This window comes from Scyliorhinus torazame, chromosome 7 (assembly GCF_047496885.1).
Source record: "Scyliorhinus torazame isolate Kashiwa2021f chromosome 7, sScyTor2.1, whole genome shotgun sequence".
Classification (NCBI taxonomy): Eukaryota; Metazoa; Chordata; class Chondrichthyes; order Carcharhiniformes; family Scyliorhinidae; genus Scyliorhinus; species Scyliorhinus torazame.
In genome coordinates this window covers 291,235,033-291,250,818 of record NC_092713.1, presented here as the reverse complement: position 1 = coordinate 291,250,818, position 15,786 = coordinate 291,235,033, and the positions used below count along the sequence as shown (strand labels likewise).

Below are 15,786 nucleotides of genomic sequence, written 5' to 3'. Positions count from 1 at the left end.
CTGCTAAATTAGCTGTGCTAAATTGCCCCTTAGTGTCCAAAGGTTAGGTGGTATTACAGGAATAGGGCAGGGGAGCGGGCCTCGGTACGGTGCAAATTCGGAAGTTCAGTGCAGACTCAATGGGCTGAATGGCCTGCTTCTGCACTGTAGGGATTCGAGGACTCTATGATAATATCAGAGAATTACCTCCAATTCCACATACTTTTGTTTTTGCTAGCAATGGCCTGTATGGAATCTTAGCAGATGTCTTCTGGAAGTGAATATAAACAATATTCAGAGACAGTCCCTCATAGTCGTGATCTGTTCAAAACATTCAACTTAGTTCATCAGAAATGACATAACCGTCCGATATTCATGCTCACTCTCTTTATTGAATTATGGTTATCCAGATGCTAAACACATTTCTCTGAGGATCAATTCCAGTAACTTGCCCAGAACTAATTTTTTTTCACGGAAAAGACCACAGATCCTCCGCACTTCGCCTCAGAAATGGAGAATCCAGCCTTGGGCTCGTTTCTCCATTTCTGAGCACGGCTCCAGTCCGCAGCAGCCACGCCGGTTTCCCGACCGCTGAGACTACATGTCCCCAGTGCGGTTGGGAACTTGGCCCATCGGGGCGGAGCATCAGGGGAGGACCTTCAGGTGACGCGCTGAGGCCGTCCCAATGGCATCCGGTGCGCGATGCAACTATGCCGTTTTGGAGGGGGCGGAGCATACAAAACTTGCGACAAACAGGCACCGCCCCCGATTTCAGCGTCTCAAGGGATTCTCCGCCCGATCGCCAATCTCGAAATCGGCGTCGGGGAATGGAGAATCCCACCCCTTGTATCCAGGAATATTGATATTCTGCCCTTTTTCTTAGTTGGGTCATAGCCACAACATCATGGGGTGGATTCTCCATCGCACACCGCAAATAGCGGAGTTCCTGATGCGGCATAGAATCACACGTCAGGCATAAAATGGGATTGGCGTCCCCGTTCTGATGATCCGGTCCCCGCCAGTGGTGGCAGCGAGCTATACCCCCGTCCAGCGGGAGGATGCAAATAGATCATTTGAACCCATTTTCATCTGGTCAATGGACTGGAAACCCAATTCTTCATGGCTCCGGGCCTCTCGGCTGGGATTGTGCAAGTATCTTACAGCGTGGCCCTGACATGGTGGACCTCGCAATGGGCCAAACTCTATTCAGGAGTTGCCCCCTGAGTCCATTGGAGGGCCACCCTCCCCCACACAATGCAAACCCTGCCCATCCCACCCCCGCCAGACCATCCCAGTGGCCACCCCCACCAGAGGTACTCCCATTAGACAGATCCCCACCAGAGAACCCCCATGAGCGAGACTCTCCTCCAAACCCCTTATTACAGAGGCCCCACCAGAGAGCCTCCATAAGAGAGACCTCCACCAGAATTCCCGCATTGCAGAGACCCCCACCAGAAACCCCCCACTACTGAGATCCCCACCAGAGACACCACCTCACAATAGAAACTCCCACCAGAAACCACCCATAAGAGAGACCCCTGCTTGGAAATCCCATATTATAGAAGCCCTTGCCTGGTAGCTGGCACTCCAGAGATCCCTGCTTAAGTAGTCAGTTGTGAAACTAACGGCAATATTTATAAATATCTGGCTATGAGTGGCAGCTCTTGGACCACATCAAAGACAGTTAAGAGCTCTCACTTCCTCTTTTTCTCTTTGGCATCTCTGTAATGCAGGGCTACTGTGCAGGGATCTCTGCAATGGGGGGTTTCCAGGCATGGGTCTCTGTACTGGGGATCTTGCAGGCCCTCATATGGGGGCTACCTGGAGGGTGCCTCTCTTATGGGGTGTTTCTGGTGGGGGGTGTCTCTTATGGGGGGTCTCTGGTGGGGTGGTCGGTGGATGGGTCTGGTCAGCCTCATACTGTTTGGGGGAGTAGATTCGCCTTATCTCTTGCTCACAGATAAGTCAGTCCGGTTGAGTGAATTTCAGTAATGTTTATTTCTTTAAGAACACATTGAAAAAATGAATGACTGAAATGAAATTCACTCAAAATTAACTGGAAAATATTTTTTTCCTGTGTGTCTCGAAATGTCCTTGAGACACCAATGAATGGAAGCAAAAACTTCAAGATAAAAGTGACTTCAGATATACAAAACTAAAAGTCATTTCAATAAAGGCCTTTAAAAGTAATTTTTACCAATGCTCAAGGATTCTCCGATGGCTTAAATTCTCTGCTAATATGTTTAACGGATCACATTCTTAAGGGAATCCTTATCTGGGTTTAGCCCCTTACTTAGTTTCATTGGTTCTAATTCTTAGCTGAGACCCCATTGATTTGTTCAGGAAAATGTCAGTCACTTAACAGGTGATTGGTTAATTAGACATTAATCAATTACTCCAAATTAATTAATTAACTTTCCCACGACTTTTGTCCCACGACTCTTATCCCACGTTCAAACTCCCTACGTTATGTCTTGTCTCAGTTACGAGATTGTTTCAAGCTTGCTGAATGTACCTTCATACCAGTACTTAGAGTACATTATTCGTAACATTTGAGACAGTCATGAACAGTATTCAAACAATTAGCCAATTTATAACTTACTCAGATTTCTACAAATTCAGTAATTTTCAAGAATCATTTTAGCTAATATTTTAAAGGGCCCCTCTCTATAATTGTTGAATCCAACAGGGGGTGATCCAAAAATCCCATGGTGGGGGCTGAAATTGGGTTGTGGCGGTGAGGGGGGCCGAGTAGCCAGACATCGCAATCGGGCCACCCGCTCAAAATGTGTCCGTTGGTTGGATTTGCAAGGGAACCCTCACAATCCCCGCCATCTATACATTTACATGCCAAGGGATAGTGAATCGCCTCTGGATTTGTGCTCCCAGCGTGAATGCAAATCAATGGGAATTCATCTCCGGTGAGAGAAAATAGTCTCCCAAACCGAGAATTAGGGCCAAAGCTCCCTTTGCGTTTGAATGTGTCTCAAGTACCTTGTTGTGAACCTAACCACAATGTTCATAAACATTCAGGAGATAAGTGCTTTAATTTCCTCTTTTTCAAAGCAGAAAACACTTAACTGCTTTTACTGTGGTGACAACCTATTAATCATAGCTAGATGTTTATAAATATTGTGGTTGGATTCAGAGCAGGATAATTCAGATACATTCAAGCTTGATGGGAGATGAAAATAAACAATCCAGACAACTGGCTGCCTGGAAGTTATTATTTGTCAATTACAGCCTAGTAAAAGGTATTTTTCTTTGAAAGTGAATAGAAACCTCACAGATCAAGAGATCTAAAGTGTTGTGATCTGCTTTGACTTTCTATAAAGTAACAACTGCTGCTTTCTATACTTATGTCTGAGGCAGCAGGTGTAAGGGACAAGTAAGTGAAAAGCAGTGATTTTTCACTGTTTCTGCCTGGACCGCTCTTTAATAATAATAATAATTTTTATTGCCACAAGTAGGCTTACATTAACACGGCAATGAAGTTACTGTGAAAAGCCCCTAGTCGCCACTCCGGCGCTTGTTCGGATGCACAGAGGGAGAATTCGGAATGTCCAAATTACCTAACGGCATGTCTTTTGGGACTTGTGGGAGGAAACCGGAGCACCCGGAGGAAACCCACGCAGACACGGGGAGAACATGAAGACTCCACACAGACAGTGACCCAAGCCGCGAATTGCACCTGGGACCATGGCGCTGTGAAGCAACAGTGCTAACCACTGTGCCACCATGCCGCCTATTTAGCTTCCAGGTCGGGGTAACTAATGAAGGCTCTCTGACATGGGGCTCTCTCAAATATAGGGGGTCTCTAATGGTGGCCTTTGATATGGGGGGGGGGGGTTCTCTGATATGGGGACCTCTAATGGGGGGGGTCTCTGAAATGGGGGGTATCTGATATGGGGAGTGTTGCTGATATGGGGTCTGATTGTGGTATTTGATGGTGGTAACCCAGCAATGGTTGGGGAGGGGGGGGGAGGGATGCCGGATGTACCAACTTGTCAGCAAGGGGGGGGCAGAATTTGCATTGTCGGGGGGGGGGGTGGGGGGGAGCCAGCCGCCGGACCTCGGAATCAGGCCGCCCGTTCAAATCTGTGGTTTTCTTTCTTGCCCCTAATGCCGAAAACACATTCGACCTTCCGATTCCTGATCAGGTGCTATCTTTCTCTCCCAGTATTCTGTGCAGCTCTGTATCCTTTTCTGATATTACCCACTGTTCCTACATCTCTGCTCAGTTAATTTGAAGCTTCTCCAAGAGCAAATTGCTCCACACGGGAATTGGTCCTGGCTGTGTTTGGATACAACCCTTCCAGCCTGTACAGAGCCAACTTCCCCAAAACTAGTCCCAATTAATGAAGAACCTAAAGTCCTCCCCCCCTCCCCCCTGACCATTGTACCATTGCATTCATCTGTTTTATACTCACTTGTAAAATATTTATACAATGCTTCCGAATTTGAGGCTGGATATGAGTGATCATACAATTACATCAGATTTTATTGTTTTGTTCAATAAAAAGTTTTGCTGTCAGCTTTGATATCCTGTGAAACTTTTTCTGAATCATATTTCTTTCCTTTGTTTGATAAAGTTCCAGTGATGCACCTTGGGATACTTAACCATGTTAAATTGTTACATAAATGCAAGTATCATTGTTGTTGCTTTTGCTCTATAGCTCTCTCGGGTCTAATGAATTTCTATTAGTTTAAACTGTAAAAGATGAGAAGCATGTAATATTTTTCTTTCCATATGCTTTTTGTTATAGATACATACTGTTGTACATTTATGAAAAATAAAAATGATAAGAGCTTCATTAAAAAACTGCTCTGAGCGGAAATTATTTTCAGATTTTTTCTGGCTGTGCATCTATCCACAGAATATCCTTTTGTTTCCCTTAATGTTTTCTCTTCACTTCAACTTAGCTTTATAATATCTCCTAGTTAATTATTCTATTAAAAAAAACATTCTGCTTCATAGCCTTTATTTAACTGTTCACACTTTGGTTTTGGTATTTGTCTCAATGGTAGAATTAATCTGTACACTTGCTGAGGGAGACCTCAGGCTGGTTTAGCACAGTGGGCTAAACAGCTGGCTTGTAATGCAGAACAAGGCCAGCAGCGTGGGTTCAATTCCAGTACCAGCCCCCACAAACAGGCGCCAGATTGTGGCGACTACGGGCTTTTCACAGTAACTTCATTGACTACTTGTGACAATAAGCAATTATTATTACCTCGAAGCCTTATTTTTAACCGAGTGTTTTTGTTTGCCTCCAGCATTACTTTTCAATTTATCCTCTCCGGCTCATGCCTCATTGACTTAAAATCACCTTTTCTGAAATCAGGAACGTTCTTCAGCCAGTAAGACGTGATGACATGTTTGATCATTAATATCCAACCTCAAAATTCCCAACCATTTTAGACCCCCTCCTCAATGCTTGGTATGGCCTGGCACACTCCCAACAAGTTGTGCGGCAAGAATCAGGGAAGAATAAGGGAAGAATTTAGTTGAGATGTGCTGCTTAACTGGGTCTGAGAGAGGCAGTAGAGACTCAAAATATAAGAAGCAGTGATCTGAAAAATGAACTGAGTTTCTGAATCCTCCTCTCCCTGGGGATCAGGAATAAAAATGAAAACGTAATGCTGAAAAATGTGAAGAATACTTGTGTTTGACAAGAAGGAGGGGAAACAAAACAATGAAAGATTGATTTATTTCCATGATGCCACGCTAATAATCCCAGGATGTTTATACACTGATTGCCACTTACCGTTGAGCAATTGTGACAGAGCGACCAGCCTTAGTGCATTTAATAGGATGGTTCTGACAAAAAGAAGGTTTTTCAAGAACTGTGCTCCCAATATAATGAGACAGATTTGCAACCTGCCAACCGGATGTGAAACCGTCTCTGTGGAATTGCCCTTCCATTATAGGAACTACCGAATTTTAATTTGTATTGAAATCATCAGAACTGGAGAGGTTTCTATAACAGACAGGCCATCCACAGTTCTATGCTTAGCTGGAAAATTGAAAATCCAATGCAGTCCGTTTTGAATTACATTTTTCCACTGTAGTGTTTTGGTGGATTTGAAGCGTTACCATTTCTTCAACAAAAAATTCCACCCCCTCGCCTGAATTTTATCTCCTGAAGGTACTGATTGAATCAGGTTTAGCACTGCATGGACACCGGTCGCTCTCAATCTGAGTCAGCCAAGACCAGACATTGGGTAGTGGTAATGTCACTGGACTAGGAAGACAGAGATCCAGGCTAATACTTTGGTGATGTGGGTTCAATTCCTACCACAGCAACTGGTGGAATTTCAATTCATTAACCTGGAATTTCAGGCTAGTCTCAGTATTGGTGATGATGAAACCTATCATGAATTGCTGTAAATACCCATCTGGTTCCCCTTTAGGGAAGCAAATTTGTCACCCTTTCCTGGTCTGGCCTGTTTGTCATTCCACAGTCACAGCAATGTGATTGACTTTTAACTACGTTTTGAAATCACTGTGATGATATGCAGAAGCAGTTATGTAAATATTAACAGATACGACCTCCAACCACCAGGTGGCAGTAAAGAACAACCACGTGACACTGCAACCTCTGGGAGTCTGGCGATAGACGTCGCATGGATTTGTGGCATTTGTAGTAGCTCTTGGATAATTTTATAATAGTGATTTACTAGTTAGTGGTTTCAGTAGTTTTCATATTGTTATCCGGCCCACATTATTGTTAATCAATAAACATTCAACTAGTCACAAACTAGAAGTTCTCTAGTGCACTAGTTCCATCCAGCCAAGCACCAGAACATAACATGGTACCAGGAGTGGGGTACAGTTGATCGGGTCACTGCAGCAGACTGTATACTTCCACTGTTGATACAGTTTAAATTATTTACAGTTGCTGTAAGTTTGCTTTTTTTTGTCTCTGCTTCTGACTCCTTTCCACTAGAACAACTAGAGTTATCTTTCTTTCCTTTTTGATTTGATTTGATTTATTATTGTCACATGTATTAGTGTACAGTGAAAAGTATTGTTTCTTGCATGCTGTACAAACAATGCATACCGCACATAGGGAAGGAAGGAGAGACTTCAGAATATAATGTTACAGTTATAGCAAGGTGTAGAGAAAAGATTAATTTAATACGAGGTAGGTCAATTCAAAGGCTGATGGCAGGAGAGAAGAAGCTGTTCTTGAGTCGGTTGGTACGTGACCTCAAAGCTTGGCATCTTTTTCCTGATGGAAGAAGGTGGAAGAGAGTATGTCCGGGGTGCGTTGGTCCTTAATTATGCTGGCTGCCTTTCCGAGGCAGCGGGAATTATAGATAGAGTTAATGGAAGGGAGGTTGGTTTGTGTGAAGGACTGGGCTACATTCACAACCTTTTGTAGTTTCCTGCGGTCTTAGGCAGAGCAGGCTCCATACCAAGCTGCGATACAACCAGAAAGAATGCTTTCTATGATGCATCTGTAGAAGTTGGTGAGAGTCATAGCTGACATGCCAAATTTCCTTAGTCATCTGAGAAAGTAGAGTCGTTGGTGGGCTTTCTTGACAATAGTGTTGGCATGGGGGGACCAGGACAGGTTATTGGTGATTTGTACACCTAAAAACTTGAAGCTCTCGACCCTTTCTACTTCGTTCCCATTGATGTAGTCAGAGGCGTGTTGTCCACTACGCTTCCTGAAGTCGATGACAATCTCCTTTGTTTTGTTGACATTGAGGGAGAGATTATTGTTGTTGCACCAGTTCACCAGATTCTCTATCTCATTCCTGCACTCTGTCTCGTCATTGTTTGAAATCCGACCCACTACGGTGGTGTCATCAACAAATTTGAAAATCGAGTTGGAGGGGAATTTGGCCACACGGTCATAGGTGTATAAGGAGTGTAGTTGAGGGGGCTGAGGACACAGCCTTGTGGGGCACCGGTGTTGAGGGTGATCGTGGAGGAGGTGTTGTTGCCTATCCTTACTGAGCGTGGCCTGTGGGTTGGAAAGTTCAGGATCCAGTCGCAGAGGGAGGAGCCGAGGCCAAGGCCACAGAGTTTGGAGATGAGTTTCGTAGGAATGATGGTGTTGAAGGCTGAGCTGTAGTCGATAAATAGGAGTCTGACATAGGAGTCTTTGTTATCTTGGTGTTCCAGGGTTGAATGCAGGGCCATGGAGATGGCGTCTGCTGTGGACCTGTTGCAGCAGTCGGCGAACTGTAGTGGATCAAGGCAATCCTGGAGGCTGGAGTTGATTCGTGCCATGACTAACCTTTCGAAGCATTTCATAATGATGGGTGTCAGAGCCACTGGACGACAGTCATTAAGGCATGCTACTTGGCTTTTTTTTGGTACAGGGATGATGGTCGTCTTCTTGAAGCAGATAGGGACCTCAGATTGTTGTAAAAGGAGGTGGAAGATGTCTGCGAATACCCCCGCCAGCTGCTCCACGCAAGACCTGAGTGCTCGTCCGTGTACCCCATCCGGGCCAGTGGCTTTCCGTGGGTTGACCTTCGAGAAAGCTGCTCTGACGTCTGCAATGGTGATCTCAGATACAAGTTCATCCGAGGCTTCTGACGTGAAGGGCTCGCTCTCGCTGACCTCTTGCTCAAAGCGTGCATAGAATGCGTTGAGCTCATCAGGAAGGGGTGCATTGGAGCCTGCAATTTTACATGCCTTCATCTTGTAGCCCGTTGGTGCACGATCATTGACCACTAAAGCGAGGTTGTAGTCCAACTGAAGGCTTTAATAAGCTAGATGTTTCCCACAGCAGCTCAGGTACAGAATGAAGGCTGCTGGGGAGGCACGGGCTCTTATACCCCGCTTAGCAGGTCGGAGCTACCATACAGCTTGACCAATAGGAAGCATACAATATCTACCATTGGTGTTCCAGCATTACCAGGTACCGTAATACCTATACACAGACTACCACATTCACCCCCTGTTAAAAAAGAGTCTGCGGGGATGGTGGCCTGATGCTACAAACATGGCAACATGGTAGAAGTAGTTATGGAGGTACCGTAATACCTCCGTACAGCATTTTGTAACTATTTACAATTCTATTAACTATTTACAATTTATGATTTAAATTTACAATTTAAAGTGAAGCAATCAGTTGATCGGGGGCCCTGGTCGTCCTCTGTGATCGTCGGAGCTTCGGTGGTGACTCCGGTGGAGGCTTGGGCGTCTGTGACTCCGGGAGCGTGGCCTCGATCTCTGTGGCAGCTTTGACACCCCTAGACGGCGCTGGTGGGGAAAACGGTTGAACTGGGAAGGGAGCGCCTGCGGGGTGCGTCGGTGGGTGGGGGGGCCTAGACGGGGCCGGTGGAAGGACTGATCCTCCTGTAAGGTGCCCTGGTGGAGGGAAGGGTGGGACTGGTGGCTGGGGTATGCGTGGGGCTCCGTCGGGCGCCAGGTCTCGTAGGGAGACCATATCTTGTCAGCCGTCGGGGTACGCCACATAGGCGTACTGGGTTTAGCGTGGAGAAGGTGGACCCTCTCGACCAACGGGTCTGACTTGTGCGCCCGCACGTGTTTTCAGAGCAGGATGGGTCCGGGAGCTGCCAGCCAGGTCGGGAGCGAGGTCCCAGAGGAGGACTCCCAGGGGAAGACAAGGAGATGTTCGTGAGGTGTTTGGTTGGTTGTGGTACAAAGCAGTGACCGGATGGAGTGAAGGGCATCCGGGAGGACTTCCTGCCAGTGGGAGACCGGGAGATTCCTGGACCGTAGGGCCAGTAGAACAGTCTTCCAGACTGTTCTGTTCTCCCTCTCTATCTGTCTGTTACCCCGGGGGTTGTAACTGGTCGTCCTGCTGGAGGCGATGCCCTTGCTGAGTAGGAATTGATGCAGTTCATCGCTCATAAAGGAGGACCCCCTATCACTATGTATGTAAGCGGGGAACCCGAACAGTGCAAAGATGCTATAGAGGGCCTTGATGACGGTGGTTGCGGTCATGTCTGGGCAGGGGATGGCGAATGGGAACCGGGAGTACTCGTCAATCACGTTCAGAAAGTACGTGTTGCGGTCGGTGGAGAGGAGGGGGCCTTTGAAGTCCATGCTGAGGCGTTCAAAGGGATGGGAAGCCTTTATCAGGTGTGCTTTCTCTGGCCGCTAGAAGTGCGGTTTGCACTCCACGCAGATTTGGCAGTCCCTGGTGGCTGTCCTGACATCCTCGATGGAGTAGGGCAGGTTGCGGGTCTTCACGAAATGGAAAAAGCGAGTGACCCGGACTCCGGGTGGCAGAGGTCCTCATGGAGGGCTCGGAGGCGGTCCACTTGTGCGGTGGCACATGTGCCACGGGACAGGGCATCAGGAGGCTCGTTTAGCTTCCTGGGACGATACAAGATCTCGTAGTTGTAGGTGGAGAGTTCGGTCCTCCACCGCAAGATCTTATCATTTTTTATCTTGCCCTGGAAGGGGAGGGACTCGTCCATGGCATGCATCGTGGCCTTTGCAATGTCCGTTTTGATGCGGCTGAAGGCCTGGCGGGCCTCTATCGACAGAGGAAAAGCTGTGGATTGGATCGGGGACGGGCCTTGTCCGCATAGTTGGGGACCCACTGGGCGTAGTAACTGAAAAACCCTAGGCAGCGCTTCAGGGCCTTGGAGCAGTGAGGGAGGGGGAACTCCACAAGGGGGCGCATGCGCTCAGGGTCGGGGCCTATAACTCCATTTCGCACTACGTAGCCGAGGATGGCTAGGCGGTCGGTGCTAAACACACATTTATCCTTGTTGTATGTTAGGTTAAGGATCTTTGCGGTCTGGAGGAAATTTTGGAGGTTGGTGTCGTGGTCCTGCGGGTCGTGGCCGCAGATAGTGACATTATCGAGATACGGGAATGTTGCCCGTAAACCGTACCGGTCAACCATTCGGTCCATCTCGCGCTGGAAGACCGAGACCCCGTTGGTGACACCGAAGGGAAACCTTTAGAAGTGATAGGGCCACCCATCTGCCTCGAAAGCAGTGTATTTGCGGTCACTAGTGCGGATGGGGAGCTGGTGGTAGGCGGACTTAAGATCCACCGTGGAGAAGACCTTGTAATGTGCGATCCTGTTTACCAGGTCGGATATGCGGAGGAGAGGGTATGTGTCCAGCTGCGTAAACCTGTTGATGGTCTGACTGTAGTCGATGACCATCCTATGCTTCTCCCCGGTCTTTACCACCACTACTTGAGCTCTCCAGGGACTGTTGCTAGCTTCAATGACTCCTTCCCTCAGTAGCCTTTGGACCTCTGACCTAATAAAGATCCGATCCTGGGCAATGTACTGTCTGCTCCTGGTGGCGATGGGTTTGCAATCTGGGGTGAGGTTCGCAAACAGGGATGGCGGATCGACCTTGAGGGTCGCGAGGCCGCAGACAGTGAGAGGGGGTACAGGGCCGCTGAATTTGAAAGTTAGACTTTGGAGATTACACTGGAAGTCTAAACCTAGGAGTGTGGCCGCGCAGAGGTGAGGAAGGACGTAGAGCCGGTAATTTTTAAACTCCCTTCCCTGGACTGTGAGGTTTGCTACACAAAACCCCTTTATCTCTACTGAGTGGGAACCGGAGGCCAGGGAGATTTTTTGATTAACGGGGTGGACGAGGAGAGAACAGCGCTTTACCGTATCGGGGTGTATGAAGCTTTCCGTGCTCCCAGAGTCGATTAAGCAGGACGTCTTATGCCCATTGATAAGTACAGTCGTTGTAGCAGTTGAGAGTGTTTGAGGCCGGGACTGATCCAGAGTCACCGAGGCTAATCGCAGCAGTTGAGTGTTCTCTTTGGGCGGTGTGTGGTCAACCGAGCTAGGGTCCTGGGGGTCCATCCAAGATGGCGGCACCCATTGGTCGCACATGGCTGGGGGTGCACAAAATTGTGGCGCCCATCCATCTAACATGGCGTCCGTGGGACACGATGGCGGCTCCCGGGGGCCGCACGTGCCCCTAGAGTAGAAAGATGGCAGTGCCCGCTGGCCGCACGGAGACCGTGGAGAGGTTTGTGGTGGCGGTCCGCATTCGCCACCGGATACCGCGGCAACCGCACCGGCCTGGCATACCACCACGAAATGGCCCTTTTTACCGCATCCCTTGCAGGTGGATGCGTGGGCCGGGCAGCGCTGGCGGGGGTGCTTGGCCTGCCTGCAAAAGTAGTAGCGGGGCCCCCCGAGGTTGCCAGGCCACCTTGCACCACAAGCTTGTGGGGGGATGGGGGATATCTCGGGGTCGGCTGCGGAGGGGTTCCACGCTGCCCAGGAGGCTGCCGCGTGGTTGGGAACGTAAGCGCGGGCATTTCTGGAAGCCACGTCCAGGGAGCCGGCAAGGGCCCGTGCCTCCTTGAGGCCGAGGGTGTCTTTTTCCAGCAATCACTGGCGGATCTGGGAGGACAGCATACCTGCCACAAAAGCGTCCCGGATCAAGAGTTCTGTGTGGTTGCTCGCTGAAACTTGAGGGCAGCTGCAGTTTCTCTCCAACACCAGGAGTGCACGGTAGAATTCTTCCAGCGATCCCCAGGAATTTGTCGCCTCGTTGCTAGCAGATGTCGGGCATAGACCTGGTTTACTGGGCGGATATAATGTCCTTTTTGCAGCTCTATTGCCGCGTAGAAGTCTTCCGCGTCCTCCATGAGGGTGTAAATTTCCGGGCTCACCCTCGAGTGCAGGACTTGCATTTTCTGCTCTCCTGTGGGTGTGTTTTCGGCCGTTCAGAGATATCCTTTAAAACACGCCAGCCAGTGCTTGAAGATTGCCGCTGAGTTCGCCGCGTGGGGGCTGAGTTGCAGACACTCCGGCTTGATTCGGAGCTCCATCCTTTTAAATCTAGCTTATTAAATTGGTGCATGATCAATGACCACTAAAGCGAGGTTGTAATCCAACTGAAGGCTTTAATAAGCTAGATGTTCACCCAGTAGCTCAGGTACAGAATGAAGGCTGCTGGGGCGGCACGGGCTCTTATACCCCGCCGAGCAGGGCGGAGCTACCATACAGCTTGACCAATAGGAATCATACAATATCTACCAATGGTGTTCCAGCATTACCAGGTACCGTAATACCTCTACACAGACTACCACACCCTTTATGTCTTGCAGATCTTGCCATAGATGGTGTGGGTCCGTGTGGCTAGGCTGGGACTCGAGCTTGGCCCGGTACTGTCTTTTGGCATCTTTGATGGATTTCTTTAGATCATATCTGGCTTTCTTGTATAGGTCAGGGTCACCTGACTTGAACGCCTCAGACCTAGACTTCAGCAAGCAGTGGATACGCCTGTTCATCCCTGCTTCTTTGGCACACAGTCTTCTACACACTTACTAATGAAATCAGTTACTGTAGTGGTGTACTCGTTCAGGCTGGTCGCAGAGTTTTTAAATACTGACCAGTTCACTGACTCTAACAGTCCCGTCGGAGATCATCCGATTCCTCAGACCAACAATGCACGACTTTCTTTGACGGATTCTCCTGCTTCAGTTTTTGCTCATAGGCCGGGAGCAGGAGCACAGCCTTGTGGTCAGATTTGCCAAAGTACGGGTGAGCGATAGAGCGGTATGCATGTTTGATATTTGTGTCGCAGCGGTCCAGGATGTTTGGGCCTCTGGTGAAACAGGTGACGTGTTGGTGGTAACTTGGTAGTACGCTCTTGAGCTTGGCCTGATTGAAGTCCCCAGCTACAATGAACAAGGCCTCGGGATGTTTCATTTCAAGGCTATTTGTGGTGGTGAATATTTTGTCCAGTGCAATTTTAATGTTCGCCTGGGGTGGGATGTAAACTGCCGTCAGGATTTAGGAGCTGAACTCCCGCAGAAGGTAGTAGGGGCTACATTTCCAGGTCCAGGGAGCAGAAACCCGCCAGTGTTGTTACATCTAGGCACCAGGAGATGTTGATTAAGAGGCAGACCCCACCTCCCCTTGCCTTGCCTGAGGCCGCGGTATGGTCCATTCGGTGGATTGAGAAGCCCTCTGGTTGTAGGGCACAGTCCGGTGAAGCAGGAGTGAGCCATGTCTCCGTGAAACAGAGCACACAGCAGTCCCTTAGTTCTCTTTGAAAAGTGAGTCTGGCTTTAAATTCGTCTAGCTTGTCCTCTTCGTCCACATTCGCCTGCTCCAGAGGCTCTATATGCACTGGAATCTTTTGTTCATTCAGCAGGGTTTCTTTACTTCTCACATGTTTAATTGTTAGTTGTTCTCCATTTTTGTACAGTAAGAAGTCTTACAACACCAGGTTGAAGTCCCACAGGTTTGTTTCGAATCACTAGCTTTCGGAGCACTGCTCCTCCCTCAGGCGAATGAAGAGGTGGGTTCCAGAAACATATATAGAGATAAAGTCAAAGATGCAATATGTCTATATATATGTTTCTGGAACCCACCTCTTCATTCACCTGAGGAAGGAGCAGTGCTCCGAAAGCTAGTGATTCGAAACACACCTGTTGGACTTTAACCTGACGTTGTAAGACTTCTTACTGTCCTCACCCCAGTCCAACGCCGGCATCTCCACTCCATTTTTGTAGTTGACTTGATCATTGGTGATTTATTTGCTTGTTTCTCCCTAAAAAGCATATTCTGCCTTTTTTGCAACTCTTCTAATTACCCAAAAATGTCTTAACCTGTTACATCAAAAGCTGTCGGCCCCACTTTGTTGATCGTCTCCATATCGCAGAAGCTTTTGACCAGGATTCGGCAGGTTTCCTCTTCACCCCAGTGTGCTGCAGCGTGAAGTGGAGCCCAGCCATCATAATTTTTGACATTTACCTCATAACCTGCCTGAATTACAAGCTTTAAAACCTCTGTGTAGCCTTTATCTGCAGCTACATGAAGAGCTGTTCCCCCAGATTTGGGATGCCTATTGTCATTTATTTGCCCACTATTTAACCACTGCTTGGCATCGCGGAGCATGATTCATTCTTCTTCTTCCGAGCTGCTTCTATATCCACTCCTTGCCTACTAATTTCTTCCTGCAAGAACTCCTCCATGGCCTCTTCTTCAGCTATATCTGATGGAGTTTCTCTATAACTGTTGACTGCAGCTACATTTGCTCCATGGCTAATTAAATACTCTGCTATGTCTGCAGGAAGCAGCTGCATGCAATGGTATCTAACCCTCATTATCTGGCTGATTAATATTTGCAAAATGCTCCACTAGGAAGTTCACCATATCCAGGTTATCATCTATACATGCCTGGTGCAGGATGGTCAATCTATCCACATTCGTGTTGTTAATGTCTGAGCCACGACCCATAAGCTTCTTCGCATCATCCGTGTCTCCGCCCGAGCAGGCAGTCAGGAAGACGGCACCATCGTCAAACTTGACCTTGGTTTTCTTCTTCTTGAGGACGGATGGCTCGAGCTCGGTCTTGGAGCCCAGCCAACGCTTCAACTGCTCATTCTGTTCCTGTTTAGCATCCACCATCTTGTGTGGCCTGTCTCCCTCTGGCTATCCCAATACCCTGGGAGGCAGTGCTTAGAAGCTCAACAAGACACAGAAGAAAGCCAGACAGATTGGAATCCTGATGGACATTGAACATGTAAATAATTGAGGTATTATGCATATCATATGTATCGTGTATTGAATTTAAATAATGCATGTAAATATTATTCATTTCCAAAGGAAAGGGGATGTGGTGATATTCTATAAATATTAACAGATATGACCTCCAACCAGCAGGTGGAAGTATAGAACAACCATGTGACACCACAACCTTGGGGATTCTGGAGATGGCCATCGTACAGGATAGTAACATTTGTAGTAGCTCTTGGATACTTTTATAATAGTAATTTAATAGTTGATGGTTTTAGTAGTTTTCATATTGTTATCTGACTCATGTTATTGTTAATCAATAAACATTCAACTAGTCACAAACTAGACGTTC

At 47.9% G+C, this 15,786-nt stretch overlaps 1 pseudogene; it reads right to left on the bottom strand.

Moving 5' to 3' along the window:
* The window catches only part of LOC140427399 (protein phosphatase 1 regulatory subunit 12A pseudogene), a 44,968-nt pseudogene extending 29,642 nt beyond the window's left edge, over positions 1 to 15,326 (bottom strand).
* Positions 15,327 to 15,786: the final 460 nt, after the last annotated feature.